This window comes from Monomorium pharaonis, chromosome 7, assembly GCF_013373865.1.
Source record: "Monomorium pharaonis isolate MP-MQ-018 chromosome 7, ASM1337386v2, whole genome shotgun sequence".
Taxonomy (NCBI): Eukaryota; Metazoa; Arthropoda; class Insecta; order Hymenoptera; family Formicidae; genus Monomorium; species Monomorium pharaonis.
In genome coordinates, this window is record NC_050473.1 from 18,675,142 (window position 1) to 18,692,688 (window position 17,547).

At 35.4% G+C, this 17,547-nt stretch overlaps 1 protein-coding gene across 3 annotated transcripts in view; it reads right to left on the reverse strand.

Annotated features, from left to right (window-relative positions):
* LOC105831362 (glycine-rich protein DOT1) overlaps positions 1-17,547 on the reverse strand; it is a 100,008-nt gene that overhangs the window by 56,840 nt on the left and 25,621 nt on the right. The window contains exons 1-2 of one of the 3 annotated variants that reach the window (XM_012671431.3): positions 2,370-3,652; positions 1,780-1,926 (exon numbers count right to left, since the gene is read on the reverse strand). The exons of 1 other annotated variant lie outside the window; for it this stretch is intronic. The gene's annotated coding sequence lies outside the window, so the exon portion shown is untranslated. Of the gene's footprint in view, positions 1-1,779; positions 1,927-2,369; positions 3,653-17,547 lie in introns of those variants that run through there. One more of the 3 variants, XM_012671433.3, reaches the window with a different exon arrangement.

Genomic DNA, 17,547 nt, shown 5'->3' on the forward strand with positions numbered 1-17,547 from the left:
TTCTATCTACAGTAAATGAATAATTAAGTAGTGCAATTTCTTCGCTTTTTTTAAATAAAAGAAACAATGGTGTATATAAACATAGTGTTTTTTGTCAGAGAAATTATTTAAAAATCCACTTAAAGCAAAAGCTTTAAGTGGATTTTTAAATAATTTCTCTGACAAAGAGAAGCATGAAAAATATATAAAAATGAGCATAGTTTAAATTTCGTTTGGAATGGAAAAGCACCTCGCACTTGATTTTTAAAGCTAACATTAAAGAAAAAAGTGATATCGTGGCTTTTGTAGTTATAATGGTCGCTCTATTATTAGGTGATGAATTCTAGTAATTATGGAATCATTTGTTTAATAATCATCGTCATGCAGTGGCACTAATATGCCAGTACACAACAGTCGGCAAGGTATTTTTAATTTTGAGCATCTCGAAACTTTTTCAAGGTGTACATTTTGCATTTAATTACACATACTCCCTTATTGTTTTCAAACTTGGACGTATTACGTACATTTTGGTGTCTTTTTTTGTATTTGACATGATACTTCGCTACACAAATTATGCAAAAGTTAAACAATAGCATGGGATTTTGATAACGAAACTCTTCGAAATCCCTTATACAGACCTCTTTTTCAAAGTATTTGTATCAAAATAGTTATTTTATAGTACTAGTATAGCTATAAGTTGATTATAGTTTTATTGCTAATCTATAATTTACATTATATTATAGATTTTTAATATTGCAGTTTATATAGGAAAGAAAGAGAGAGAGAGAGAGAGAGAGAAAAAGTGAGTTATGTGCATGTACATGTATCTGCATATATTTTGCAAAATAAATTCTCTTTTTTTTTACTAAACATGTAATTTTGCAACAAGACATATTTATTTCTTTTTAATAAAACCAATGTTTGAAATTTGTTTTAGTGGAAGGGCCACGTTGCACACTCATGTTTTTCTTTAACTATGCGGTGCCGTCGCGTTGTCGTAAATAACATTTTACATGATAAATATTTCATAACTTTGAGTCTAGAATCCATTAAACAACGCACTGATAAACGTCGTTAAATTTTCAATTTAAATATCAATTATTAATACAAAAAGTTATTGTACAAAATGTAAATGGCAGTAATACCACCCTCTTCTCTATCCGCTGATGTCAGTACAACGTACTGTTGTACGAGGAAAAGCTTTCTCGGCTGCTCCAAACAATTTCTAAGTTTTAGTTGTCGTTAGCTTTTATCGCACAATCTCTGCGCTATATAAAGCGTGTCTAAACGTGTTTTCGTTTCTAGGAATCGGGCAGCTTGTGATATCTGCCAACGATAGTGGGCGGCAAGTGCCAATATGTGAAGATGTCGAACGTAAACGAGACGTGCATATGCCTCTCCGTGTGACCAGAATAAAACGGAATATAAATTTGTATCGGAAACTGTTAACCTTTGACCATAAGGGGCTACGAGAAATCTTACGTGAGCGCTTCTTGTACGTATTTTTCCACACACACACACATACACACACAAAGAAGTATCTCAATACTAAATCTCAGACTAAAAAGGGATACACGCACGTAATTATCGTCGCGCGTCCCTTCCTTGTCAAATTAAAAATTAAATTACGTCACAAACTTCGTGATAATAAAGATAAATAGCGAGTGACGTAACTTCACGGAGTGGAAACTGTGATCGGTTAATAAAATAAAGAATTATCTTTCCGGAACGAGCGCTAAAATATAATTCTCACGGAACGGTAGAAATGAAAACAACGATCTCACGAAACGATGGACTTACCAATATGTGGGTGCGTCTACAAATTAATTTATGCTGCGGTATGATGTCGTCGGTCCTTATTAGCGTGATCACCGTCCGAGTGGTAAATTTGTGATGGCCAGGACGAATAACGAGGCGAAACGCTTCCGCTCCGGTGCATCCGAATCCCTTCATGCAGAAATATAATCACATCAATAAATGCAGAAATGCGATTTTCCACCAGGAATAATTTATAAAAGAATTAAGAAAAGCGTATGCGGAGCGCATGAAAAGGGAATTTACGATATCGATAAAAATGGCACGTTTTTAAATTTTCATACCAATGCATAGACGAATAAAGTGTACGAACGTAGCAGCGATAAATAAGATGGAACGCTAAATAACGTATTTATATATAACGCTAGCTAGATACACAGCATAACGTAATTAACGTATTACATTTTTTAACCTTCCCGTTTATTCAGGACTATTCAACACAAAACTAAATAAAATCGCGCATGATGAATTATTTCCTGAATATTCCATTCAATGTCATTGATCTGCAAATGTCGATATTTTCCGAATTCCATCGTCAATTCTCGTCCATTTAAATATAAACGTCGGGATCTCACCTGTCCCTAGTCCTCGATCCTTCCGGGCACCTCAACTTTCTCAATCGCCTAAGTAATCCCCGCTCACGGACAACAACGTGATATCAGTGCTTCGTAATTCATTTATCAGGCGAGGCACACTTATCAAATCGCTTAATTCTCCCTGCTCGAGCTTCCGTTCCTCTCCTCGAGGGGAAAACCGTAAAAGCTGCGCCCTCGCTTCCTCCCTTCAGAGCCAATTGCAATCGTTGAATATCATTACGCGTCTCTCTCTCTCTCTCTCTCTTAACTCTATCAAAAACCTGTTGGCTATTTCGATCCGCGGAGAAACAGTCCGGATCGCACCACGGTTTCCTTCGACCTTTCCGCGTTACACCTCATCGCTCCAACGTGCTTCGTTCACGCGAGTTCATTGACATCCGGCCACTGCCCGACTTGTCTTCTCCCTCGACACTCGTGTCCTAAGCGATTCGAAAATCCACTCACCACGTCCCGAGATCGTCGCGCGGACGAAATTTTTCACCCCCCCCTCTCTAACGAGACCCCCGATTCGCGGGGTACCGATCGCCGATCGGCTCCGATCCACCGTAGATTTTGTAAAACACCCTCGATCGCACCTCCGTTAAGCAAAATCATCAGCTCAGCCCTCGATCGCCAGCTGCCAGCGACCGATGTCGCGATCTCGCGCTTCTTCTTCTTCTTCGTCTTCTTCTCGATCACCGAATCACACGGTCGGCTCTGCGACCGAGGAACCGAGGACGAAGGATCATCCACGTCGACTGATCCACGGCGGACTTTCACCCGGTCTCGCGGAGTCCCGTGCGCGCCGGATCCAGCGTGATCGAGGCGTGACGACGTGGCGTCGGGATGATCCAGCCGCGAGATCCGTGCAAGGAACAACAGGCAAACACACCGGCCGGTGTCGACGGGACCTCGTGGATGCTGCGGGACTTGTTGGCTTGCGGAGTAACGTGTCGCGACTCCCGAAGTGGAGTGGGCGGAGTGCGCTCCCCTCGCCGCCGGGTGGGTAGGTAGTCGGCCAAGCCAGGCCAGGTCGTCGGCAAGCCCTGCGTGTGTGCTCCTCCTGCGAATGGCCTGTACCGGCGGCGCGCTCGCGACTGGGATCCTGGATTTCGGATGTGGGGCTCGCTCTCAAGAATCAAGCACGCAGGCGCCGGCACGCTCGCCGTCTTTTTCCCTGGCGCGCCGACTCGCCTCGCCTCTCTCTGTCCTCCTTACACGGGGCAGCCTGCCGGCAGCTCGCCTGCCTGCCTGCCTGCCTGCTCCTGCTTACTCGCGAGGGGTAGCTGAGAGAGTATACCTACCCTACCTGTCCACCTGCCCCGCTACCTGTCTCTGCCCTACCTGCGCTCCCCCCACATCTCTGTGTACCCCTCTGACCCTGCCCATCCCGATCTCTCTCTCTCTCTCTCTGTCTCAGAAAAGACGTGCGTGCTATTAATAATTGTCACACGGTGACGTGGCCCGTGGAAACAACAAGTGAGCGCACTCCGATACTTTCTGACGTAGCCTCCTCCCCTCGGTTAATGACGTTGAGACGTAGATACTCGCGTAAACGCGGGATGCATCCAGCGTAGACGCGTCAAACTAATCGCGTCAATCTGCTCGACGGGTCTCGAGCGGAGCGCGCCGAGCGGAAACGATTATGCGACCCCGTAACGACCGATCGTGGAAGCGTGCAATCTGTGTAAGTAATGTACGGGACAGAGAGACAGGGATGATTTTCTAATTAAAAATTTTTTTAACACTCTTATGTAATCTCTCTTTGCTCTCTCTCTCTCTCTCTCTCTCTCTCTCTCTCTCTCTCTTTCTCTCTCCTTCTACGAGATGGAAAATATATCGCTCTAGTAATTTTGCTCTAAATATAGATAAAAAGCAAAAGTTATTTCCTTATTTAGCTTTCATCAAGCCGAGCATATTTTTGCAATATTCCACGCGGTTACATTCCACAAAAGAAATACAAGGAAACTTTATTACGCTATTAACTGTCGTTCACAAATGTCAACATGCGAAAGTCTTTTTACTCGTCGCCCGCTCCTGTTCCTGCTCGCAGGGAGTGCTAAGGGTTGTCTTACCATCCACTTGCCTAGTCCTTTGTTCGCTACGTGTCTCGAGTATTTTGCCCGTGCGCCACCTGCCTACACAGTGACATTTATACGCGCGCTCTTGCGTGGGTTAAAAAAACTCGTTGTTTATGTACAATGTAATTTCTAATCCTGACGCCTTTAATTTAGAAAAGTTTATGCTGAAGGGCTCAAAATAGAGAATTACACATGAGCCCCTCAAAACTGCTGCAGTGGTAACAATGAAGATGATGACGCAATGGTAATGACGTAAACAATTACACTAATGTTGTTCGGAATCGGGGGATACCCTCGGTGCATATGCGATCGTGTACGCGTATTAAGTTTTCAAGAGCGTTGTACAGGTCCCTCAGGATCCTATGCAAACTACCTAAATCCCGAGATAACATATGCATTCAAGGGACAATTGCATACGCGGTATACACTCTATATACGGAGTATACAGTGTATATGAACCATTATCAATTAATTATTGAAATCTTTCTAGAGTCATGGATGTGACTGACATAGCTTTCGTCACTTTGATAATAAGGCCAAATTAATAATACTTACTGAATATTTAGAAAGATTAATTTATTCTTTGTTATATATCAATCAGATATTTAATTGATAATATTTTATTTAATATTTGTTGAGTCTGTTGCCAAACTCTTTTTTTTTCAATGTAGGATGTTTACATTATTTTATTCAACATTCGTTAGCTGTATTACCAAACTCTTTTCTCTTCAGTGTAGGACGTTTACTTTAATTCATATCAGCATCAGGATAAAATTTAGAATAGAATTTTATTCACAGTTTTATGTGCTGTGAAATATGAAAAATATGGTACCGGGATACACGTGTGTATAAAAAAAAATATATGAAAATACATACACATACATCAAAGTACGGGGTGTATAAAATTTCAGACACAGAATTTTATCCTGTAAAATTCACTGACGTGAATTATGGTGTCTAAAATCTCTTTGATCTTGCTTTACGTTTACAGTGCAAATGTAATAAATCAACTAATAACAAAGTACGCAAGTGGAGCCGTTCGGAGATAAAAGTGTTCTAATCGGCGCGGCGAATGTATGATCGGGTCAACCTATCTGATCTATGAGTACCTAAATGTTTGCACGATCTTTGAAACGCGCTCATAAACAGGCTAATGCATGGTTAATATATCCTCGTTGAAGCTTCAAGCAACGAAAAGTGGTGTGCAACTTGGCATGCACTTACGATGGCTCGCCTACGCGCTGCATATTGCGTTTATCCATAGTATATTGTTACGCAGCCATTTTATATCCGCTGCGTGACATTTACGATCCACGGGTACTCTTCGCAGGATCCGAACGAGTGCACGAACAAGTCGTCCTCATCGTCGGTTTTCACTGTACACGGAATTATTCGCCGATGCTTTGATTTTCCGCGAACAAAAAGTCTTAACTTGGAGCACCGACTTAATTAATTTGTTTCTTAATTTTCTTGCCTTACTCCCTAAAGAGACGCACACGATGTAATACGTACCATTCTCCTATATTTATTATTATAATCAATAATACCTGATGATTAACTTAATAATTATTATTGTTATATAATGTACCATTGCTGGTTTGCAGAATTAAATTGAATTTTTATTAAATGTTTGTCTCGTTATTTCAATCGCTAATTAACTAATCCAACAAATGTTTTCCGTTTCAGAAATAAATTGCTTGTTTCATTATGCACGATGATGATCATTACAATTATACTCTAAAATTTAGTAATCAGGAGAATATGCAAATATTCATATTTTTCTACATCCTCGCAGGAAAAAAAAGTCCGCTTATAACGCTCTTTTTCATCGCTAATTACTTTATACCTATTCAAATGAGGTCCGACGAACGATGCGATAGAATTTATCCGCTTTTAATAACATTTCACTTGCAGGGGAAATTTTTGCGCCGCGGACTTCTTCTCCGTGAATCTTTCAAATGTATCCCCCGCGTTTCAGAAATAACTCTACAGGGTATTGACTTCCAGAGGAGCGCGGCGTGCATTGTACGTAGATACACACGTGTGCAGGTCGGCATAAATATGCAAAATCCTTTACATTTACGGTGCATAAAGTTTTATGCATTTTTCAACGCGTGCGCGTATAATGCTTGGCCGCGAGCGTTAGCTTTAGAACGGCACGCCCTACGTAAAATTGTAATACTGACCCACGCGGCCCACGCAGGGGTTACGACCGCAGAGCCGTGGACGTATAATGCTGCATCGTATTCCGCTTCTTCATATTCCGCGTCGGAAACCGTCGCGATAAACGCCAAGAGAACACGACGGCGCGGAAAGTGTAATTCGTGCTGTTTGAGTTCGACGTGAACGTACCAGCGGGCGTAAACATTGCCGTCTGCAATTAGGTAAACTGGCGAATTAGCTCGGGAGAATTTCGCGCTTTTCGTGTCTTTCACGGGACAAGTTACGTAACGCCGAGAGAGTGCACCGGTTGACTTGATGACGTTTGAAAATTACGAAGACTGCCATTTCTCTATATTAATATTCTCTGAAAGATTAATCGCGATCAAAGATGTATGCTCTCATCGCGATTCTTGTGAGATTACGAAAGTTTCAATGTGTATCTTCCTTTTAATTAGTCCTTCTAATCTAGGATTATAAAAATAATATTTTTTTTTCGTTATTCCACTTCACACTTACGTTGAAAAAAAGTTTGATAATATAGGTAATAATAATCAAGCTTTAGTAAAATAATTTCAATTACATGTTCAATATAATCAAATATATTATTTAAGAGTATTTAATAATCAAACAGTTATTAATAGTAATCAATCAGTTGATAAATATTTAATTATATTAATCAAACATTCAATTTGAATGATTTCCAAAGCTTAGTATCCACATAAATAAAAAGATGTATTTTATATATATCTCCTATTTCAAATTTTTAAGTTTCTTGCACTTTTTTCAAAATAATCTTTCAGCGATCTAAAAAATAACTTATGCTTTTGAAGTATTGTTTATATTTAGAAATATCTTGAAAATATCCCATAGAAATCTCAAAGACATTTTATATGACAACTGTACAATTAAAAATCTTTTAAGATGCCTACAGATATCTTTTAGAAATTTTACAACGTTGTCGTGAACAAAATCTCTTTAAACGATCTCTGAACTTCTTATTGCTTTTAAATTAGGCGCATCTGTCTTCCTTTCCCATAAATTCCTTTTTCATCGCCGCTGCCACGCGCAAAAACGTGTGCACATTGGTGTATATGATGTACTAATGTATATAAATGTCCGCAATATATATATTGAGCTCGGGTCCGTGAGTTTGTTAAGCCCAAATGACTGTGCGCATCAGTCATCCCCGCGGGAAACGCATTTTAATTATGAAGAGATCTGAAACTAGTACTATCTATATAACAACGATTTTACTCGACTCAACGTAATACCAATTAAAAAACCATGAGATGGTACCTCGCAATGTCGCTACATCACTGGACTAAAATATCCCGATACTTTAGTATAAAGGTTAAAAACAGCGTGAGCGTACTAAGTGTGATTAAAATTACATATCGACCGACACCACGGTTGTATAGATATCGAAAATAAGAGAAAAAGTATGTTCGAGCACACGTATTATTTCGGGCGATGCTTCGCCCGTCAAATTTACATGTCACATAACCGTACGGGTATTTTAAACCGTGTAGGTATAAAACGTTTAATCTTTCAAAGTATTATGCTAAATAATTCAGAGAAAATGTATGCCACTCTCTTTCTTTCTTTTTAAACATTTCTGCCATATAACATCCAATTAATTTTCTAATTTTTATCTCGTATTTACTTTGTTACTGCATACGCTATAGTCTTCTAAACATAATTCATCTTCTTAAGCCACTTAATTAAAGTCCCTTTTACCGTGTAAATACATAAGATCCCCTATGACTTGGGAAAAGCACCCTTCAAAGCGGGTGTTGCATGTTAGCGCAGGTTAGTACTGCACCCTTATTAAACATATAGAAGCTCAGGAGTATACTCGACCTTCTCCAATATGTGCTCAAACGGGCATACGTGCATTTTTCGAAAAGGTTTCTACAGATTGGAAAAAACTGTAAATGATAGTGAAATTAACTCATTGCTTGCAAAAAAATTGCTTTTAGTTAGAAAACTTAATCGCTTACAACAATTTTTGTATACAAGTTTAATTCTTTATATTAATAGCACTATGTATATAATTCTGTCAGATATTCTAAATAATAGTACAAGTTGTAATATTACGGTTTAAAAAATTAGAAAGTTTCTCGTAATTTTTACACTGAATTCGTATCCACAAGTATAAATGTTCTGTCGTGTCAAGTTTACAAAAAAAATGGGATTGAAATTCCCCAAAAACATGTTTTAGCATAGATATTTTTAAAAACTTTGTAGCCATTAAAACCAACGTTCTATTGTATATATTTGAAAACATTATTATTTAAATATTTTATTATAAAAATATTTATAATATGAAAATCTTAAATTGTGTACCTCAGGTATCATCGCACCTCAGGTGCACTTTATTTTAAAGGTTGATATAAGTTCACACGACGATTGTCGTCTACTACAAGCCATAATATAAAAATTTCAATAAAAAATTTAATACGTGGGACCCAAGATGCTTTTTGCATAATAAAATTCTCTTTCATATTTTTAAATAATTTTTTAAAAAATTAATTTTGTAATTTCACAGAAAAAATTTGATATGATAAATTTGATTGAGTAAACATTACTATAATAAATAGTAAGCGCAGACCAAGGAAAGAATTATAACAATTTTAAATATGTTTTTCATTAAATTAAAATAATATTTACACTACTTATGGTATAATTCTTTGAAATTTTCTGATTCTATTTAAGCCTGTACGGCTATACACTCGTCCTTAAAGACAAAACGTACAGAGCTTTAATAATGCCGACGATAAGATACGATATTTTCACTTAAAGTACAACGTTCAAAGTATTAAATTAAATTCCTTTTGATGTTCTTCGTATATCAAATTTTCAAACATAGTCAAAAACGTTTTTGGAGTTTCAACCACATTTCTTTCATAAACTTAACTCAATAGAGTATTTCTTTTTGAAGATTGAACTCGACATATAAAAAAGCTATGGAAAATTACCCTTCTCTTTCAAACCGTGGAAAAAAAGTTGTAAACGATTTATAAGTTTTCTAACTAAAATTTTGCATTTTCCTAAAAGTTCCAATCAATCAAAATTATATACTATAATATCTACTGTATCCGAGCAATTAAAATTTTTTTAAATTTTTCTATCTATTCAACTCTGTAAAATCTAACTTTTTTGTTTAAAAAAATCATCGAAAATGAAGTATACCGCAAATTGACGCTAGTCACGAATCCACGATAAATTATATCACTCAGTTCAATAGTCGGCCTCATCTGCTTGAGCGATCGAACGTATAAAATTCTCGTTCTGGTTCAAATTCCGTGATTGGCCCGCTGCCACGTTATGTCTCGAAAAATTTTTCAAAGAAGGATGCCATAATCGGCAGGCGAAAATTCAAAACATAAAAATGTCGATTCCGCGAGAAATATAAAACAATTCAGCGTCGCGCCACAATTTCACGCCATCTGCGGGATCGCGTCGTTTCGCTTCACTTGGTGTATAATCGCCGAATTAATTAATCGTATAATTAGTGATGCAAATAATATGGAAATACCGCGCTTCGGTTAGCAATTCTATGATTTTATAATTGTTAGCAAGAAAAATCGCATCCCTGGCTCTTTTATTTCCGCCATAAATTTTAATCACGTACGCGAAATAGATATTTCAAAAGTCATTTGTAGGAAAGCAGACGATTAATATCCAAATAGATTTAAATATTTCAAAAAATACATCTTTACTATCAATTAGTGTGGTGTGTAATTTCTATAAAAAAAAATTTTATAATTATGTAATGTTATTTTAACATAAGTTATTATAAAACGCTTCGATAAATTTCAGCCTGAAAGATGATACCCTTCTCTTGTTTCCACTGTGAAACATATTTCAAATTCTCTTCAAATGTAAAGATTGTATATTGCAATTGTTAAGAACGCGATTTAAATACTAAATATACCGTAGCCTAATAAAGTTAAAACTTGTACGGTATATCGATAATCAATTGCTGACTTGGACGAAGTTATGTGTGGTTTCGCCTACCATCTGCCTTCCTGTTGCACTTTCCGTTGGTTTCCTATTATTACGTAGTGAGAGCACCTGATACTGCTTGACTTGGCCTAGGTAGTTCGTCGGTGGATTGTAGGCCAGTAATAAGACTCTCTCTCTCTCTCTCTCTCTCTCTCTCTCTCTCTCTCTCTCTCTCTCTCTCTCTCTCTCTCTCTCTCTCTCTCTCTCTCTCTCTCTCTCTCTCTCTCTAGATATTAGCATGCACATTATACTTCCTAAGTAATACGGTTTCAGGCCACAGATTAGTACGCGGAGCTAACACAAACTTCATAGAATCAGCAATTTCTCTTCATGTTATGATTTTCAAGCCAACACTAAAAAATAAAACAGTAAAAAGGATTACGCAAAGATAATTTTTGAACAATAAATCATGATGAAACGATAACGATAAAAAGTTGCCGAATAGGGGAAAGTCGCCGTATCACTGAAGTTATCTCTTATAATATTTTTCCCATGTTTTTTTAACATTTAAGTTAATCTGTACAAATAAACAATAAAAATTACAGCTTAAAATTTCAGATATCTATTATTACACTGTTTAATCTCTCATCGATAATAAAGTGATTTATTTATAAGTTTTTTGCAACATCCTGCAAAAGGTATAATTCATCATTTAAAACATAATTGTTTTTTAAATCGTATCACCTTCGAATTTATGTCGAATTTATAAAATGTCGAACTTATAAATTAAATATAAGAAATCATTAACTAATTAACTTATATTATTAATATTTTATTTCCAAAAGAATTACATATTAAATAAGAATTACATATTACTAATAAATAACAATAATGAAGATAAGCACACAAAAATAAAATAAGCTTAAATTTATTTTTTGTAACTGGTGTATTTATATCAAATATTAATTGTACTATTATTATTCATCAATCTATCATTTTGTAATGAAATTTATGTAATACGATTTAAGGAAACTTGATAAATTTTATAAAAACGTCAAAGCAATTTTTATAATAATTACAGAAATGTACATACAATGTTCTACAATATAAACTTTCTTTTATAAAATTATAAAAATCTAGTATAAAATTATATATAATTATATTATTAATATTTACATAAAATAATCAAAAATTAGCATCAATTATATCTGATTTTTTAAAACGTTAGGACAAAACAAGATGTAAAATTTGTTAAATTTTTGTCTGCTTATTTCTTATAACATTTACTTTATATTTTCGTAAAAACAAATTATTGGTAAGATACATTTTAAGAGTTGCGCATTCAGCAACTTTCCTCTAATCTCTACAACTTAAATCCTTTGTGAGACACCATTTATCAGAGTTTTGTTATCAGAGTGAACTTAAAGTACTAACGAAGTCTCCTTATATTACACTTTAGATTTGAAAATCAATTTCTGATCTTAAAAATCTTTTTCAATTATACTGTCCCAAATTTCAAGATTACTGTCTTCAAATCGTTAATCTTGAAGGAACAAGAAAGAATCTATTTAATCGTGGTAATTATCTAATAGAACCTACAGCGATTTCGTCTTATAACACGCGCGAGCAACCCTAGTCTATTTCGTATACCTAAGTACAAACGCATACCAATTTGGCGCTTCAACCAATATCAGGCATGAATGTTCCTGATGCGCGTCAGTGGAAACTACGGCGAATATCACCGTCGCATCTACAGATGGACACGATACTCGAAGCTCCGTGCAAATAAGGCAGATGCATACCGCGCACTCACACACACACACTCAATCCCAAACTATATCTACGCTCTCGTTGCGTGTGTACGTGCAATCGAATGCGAATTTATAGCGCCCCGATAACGGGCGTCGACGCAGAAACGGAACAACGGTTCCCAAGTGCGCAGCGCGAACGGCGAATATCAATATCGCCACCGTTTATGTTTGGTCCACATATCAGTGACCTGTAATTCTCTCGATGGGGGAGGGAGGTGTATCAAAATATTGGGATAATACGTACTCGCAGACCCGTATGCAGATAAAGGCGCGCGCCCGATTTCCGCTCTCAATTAAAATATAATTGATTGCGGGGGTGGAAAAGTGACTCGCGGCAAAAAGCAATTCGCGAAATAATTGAAGCAGAGTCGCGATTCAATCGATACAATGGAGTTCGCTCCAGCGTACCTCTCGTCAAGAGCGATTACCGCGCTCTCTTAATTTCCGCATCCAAAAAAAAAAAAAAAAAATAAAAAGAGAGAAGTTAATTAATTGTCGCGACGATAGCGCTATTGTTTACGGCGGCCGGTTTATTGGAAAAACATTTGTCTCCGAAACACTCCGTTGTACATAAAAGATAGAAAAGATACGCTGTCGCATAAAGTGAACAATATACCGCGTGAATTCGAGCCGCGTGTTATATAACGCGGGATTACTCTCGCGATAAATGGCGAAGGGAAATCTTTCGCGATCTATCGAAAAATAATTTACTGTCGAACAGCCGCGAATAGTATACAATGCACGTACGTTATGTACTTGCGGTATGCGCCATCGTGCTCTCGTGCGCCCGGCGCGGCATGAATGAAAAGGGAATGCCCTTTAATTGGATGTACAAAATTTACAAGTAAACAATGTAAATACTTTGCGACAGCGCGATCCCTGAATAATTTTGCGAGAGAATATGGACACAAACCCACGTACACGCGCGCGTGCGTCACTAAATAATTTTATGCAGCTATTTTTAAATGATAAACAGAGCCGTCGATGAAGGCAAATAAACAGACGTCGACGGCTACGTGTCAGTGGAGATTGAATTGAACGTTAGCCCGTAGAACACTCGCCGATTAACATTTCAGCGGTAAGCATATGCAAACGCGCCCAATGGGAAGGAAAATGAATATTCATGGGCCGTAATCAGAAAATAAAGAGCGGTAGAATTTCCCCGGCTTCGGTGTAATTAATCTTTAACCGTGCCGCGCGCGGTTTCAATGATGCATGCGGTATGTATATGTGTAATACACCGCGACAAATCGCGTGCGGTTAAACTACGGGAGTAAACTGTTTTCCTTGCCTGGGAAAATGTGTTTACTTCGCCGCGCCAGTCGATTTTCCCTTCGCCGTCGTGTACGCGCGCCACTTCCGACCTGCCTTCGAAACAAATCGACAACGCGCATCCGAATCTCGATTCAAGTGGTAGCGCATTTGTAGAGCTCGTGTAAAAAAAAAAATGGAACTCTCATTAAAATCCCACGCACGCGAAACTGCAACCGAGAATTATCGTCGCGTAAAGGACCGAAACACTGATTCCGTATTACGAGACCGTCGGAGTAAATCGTCAAAGAATTTTCCCTCGCGTCTGTCACTGCACTCCGTGACGTTTCGAGAGAATCGCAAAAGCTCCGCCGGAAATCACTGACTCGGCAATTTTCAGATAATCGTTTGAAATCGCAGATTTCAAGAGACCCGCAGCAGAGCTTAAATACGCCGTTTCTATCATCGAACCACAAACCTTCGGAAATCTCCTGCCGCGCTTTCCTTTGAGACAAATTTTTTTTTTTTTCTTTGTAATATCCTGAATATGAATATTCAAAGCTCGATCAAAGTGTGCGATTTTAAAGCTCGTTCGATGTCATAAATTACATTTAAAAAATAAAATAAAATTTTATTTCAAAATAATTTAAACTGTTTTCATCCCTCATGCAAATATATGATATTATTTTTTTTTTTACTTTTTAATAGCTTATAAATAATGCGCGAGAAAAGCCTACGTTTCATATATTTTTTTTCATTAATTAAACAAATAATTAAAACTTTATTTAAAATTGATAAAAAAAATAATTCTATCCACTCGACACACAATTTATAAGTTTTACGACATGTGGACGGTTCTCCGAGTCGTAAAAATATGGCCGTAATAAGAATCCAGAAACTTATAACTATTATCTCGAACTATATATCATTTTTATTATCATGCTATGTTATTTTGATTTAAGCTACGTATGTTATATCTAGCACGTGTATATTGCGATGAGGTAGTCTTAGTAAATTGAAAAAACTAAAAAATATCAAAGTACCTATTCACAATCGCACTTCTCATGTTTTTAAATTCTTTTTTAGTAATCTTTTATGCAAACTCATCAAAACATGCCGCATAAAATCTTGCCCAGCAATCTCGACATTAATCGCACTTTATTACCCTGACACGAAAAAAATAACACGCGGACTATTAAAAAAATAATAGACGAGAAAAATATAATTCTCGAAATGACGATCTATTCGACATTCAACTTTATGTTATACGTTTTATGAATAGCGCAATATACGAGTCTTTAACGGCAAAAAGATCGCTAATGTATAAATGTTGAGTTATATCTTACTATTAAGAAATATTAAAATATTTGCGAGGTTAATTGCGGACTATATTCGCTTGTTAAAAGCATTGTAATGCCACTAAATTCCATTCTGTAATAAAAAAATATACCTAACGGCACGACTGAAAATTTTAAAAATAAATCATCACTCTAATATTGTACAATGTGCTACGCAAATAATGAATTCATGTTGCTGATTAATAGAACAATTTATGTAATATATAAAATCAAAATTCCGTATTATATAAAAATATATCACCGTCAAAATCTTTTCTATCTCAATAAACATATGTACATTTTTATAAAAATCAATTGTACTCACTCTAAGTTTGTTACTTTCTTCTCATTTTAGAGTAATTATTATCTCTATCGTTATGTCTCACAACATTACATTTACAAAATTGCGGATAATTACATCACTTTACATAATATTCCCAAATCTAACGCGCGAGAAACATGACAAATCATTTGCGGTTCATTTTCTCAACTGAATTGATGGCGATGGATATAGTAGCTTTTCGTTGAGATCGTGTTTACGCCCTTGGAATACTATATACCCTCCCATCTTTTCAGGATCATATTTATAAAAAGGGATGTAGTCAATGAAAATTAATGGTTTAAGAAATGAGTCAGCGGTCAATTTGTCTACCTTAATTGTTTACTTGTATTGGTGAAACTTTTGCCGCATTTCTAGTAACCAGAAATCTATAAAAAAACATTTGGTCTGGTTCAAAATAATTTTTTGACTAAAAATAAACTGTGTATTATTATCCAACACAAAATACAACAGATTTTTCAGCAGTGTTGCAACAATATTTCAATAATATTGCAAAAACATAGTAAAGTTTTGTTAAAATGTTCTCCGTACGGTTATAGAGTACTTTATATTTCATTTTGTAAACGGTAACGTTGTTTGAGATAATCATTAATTCTATTCACAAATCGAAAGCTTTTGTTAAAAGAGAGTTAATTAATTCTTCAATAGTAGCCACAACCTCGATCGATTTGTATGTCGCTTATTCAAATATTTATAACATTTTAATATTTTTAAATTTTAAGTAACTTTAACCTAATTAATTTTATCAGAAAATACAATATTAATATATTGTAGAATAAACTTAATTATACTTTATTTATTATAACATATTATAATTTTTTAAATTTTAAAGTATTGTTCATAAACATATTATATATTTTAATATATTGTATATATAGACATATTTTACAATTATTTTTAATAATAACTTTTTTCGAAATATTATTATTCAACCCTTTAGAATTTAAAACATAAATTACGTAATTTTTTAAGTTAATTTTTTTATATCAGAAGACAATGTCAAGAGCAACTATAACTGATTTATCTTTACACTTGTTGAAAGCAAAAATAATCTTTATAAACATGGTTTTCGTTAAATCGATACAGATACAAGACGGAGAGATAAAACGTTCGATTAATATTCATTTAAACTACATTATAAAGAAAAACTGATGTAAAGGCTTATAAATGCCGCTTATCATTTTATATCCGTTTGAAACATTATTAAATTGTATGAGAATTAAGATGGAAAATGTTTTCAACTTGTCTGTGCACTTGACAATGGTTGACAAATAAATACAAGTTTAAGCTTTTTAGGTACTATTTGATTTTCATTTTTCCTAACTTGTTGCTTTCGTTTGGTTCAAAATTTTCGATAAGCCATTTAATTTATTCTCATTTTGTATCAAGGGTTTTGGTTTGCTATATTAACAAATCAAATGAAATTATGATATTATATATATACAATATGTTTATATCATGTTTCATAAAAGATTCATTTCACGTAGAACGGAATAAATTTTTTATTAATTAAAATATTTAATTTAATTGTTTTATAAATAAATCTCTACAAAATCCGAAATAAAATTTTTAATAAATTTTACGTCAAAATTTTTATCAATATTCGAGAGCTTTAATAAATTTAAATATAAAAATATTACATTTTCAATTTGTCATTATTTTATTGCATTGACATACACATACACAATATTAATTTATATTTATAATCGGCATAACATATAAATTTGCAATGTTATTAACTATTTTTTATTATTAATTAAAATAAACTCTTTTCTTAGCTTTGTTTTTATGGAATAAATAGAATATTGCTGCTGAATTTTTATAAGTATGCTCAAGAAAACAACAGTATATTTCTTAAATAAAACCAAATGTCACAAACCGTCCATTCCGCATGTAAGCGTTGAGCTAACAGGTTGCTTGCCTGAACGATCTGGTGATATCTCACTTGCCCCATAAAAAAAATTCTAAAGATAAAACGAAAAGAGAACGGCTTGTAACATGTTATAGTATATATAAACTATTCTCATATAAAACTAAATAGAATGAACTTTTTTTTAACAATAAATGAAATGTTTTCCTAGAAATGTTGTTACCTTTGATATTCGATTTGTTTATAGGAAAACGTGCATGTAATTCAAAGTTACTTTCTTTTACGTGCGCGAAGGAGAGTTCAAAAAGCCAATAAGACTTTTGTCGGGGAGAATTTCTCGCAAGTAGGGCCACGTGACAAAGTTCGTCGAGCATAAG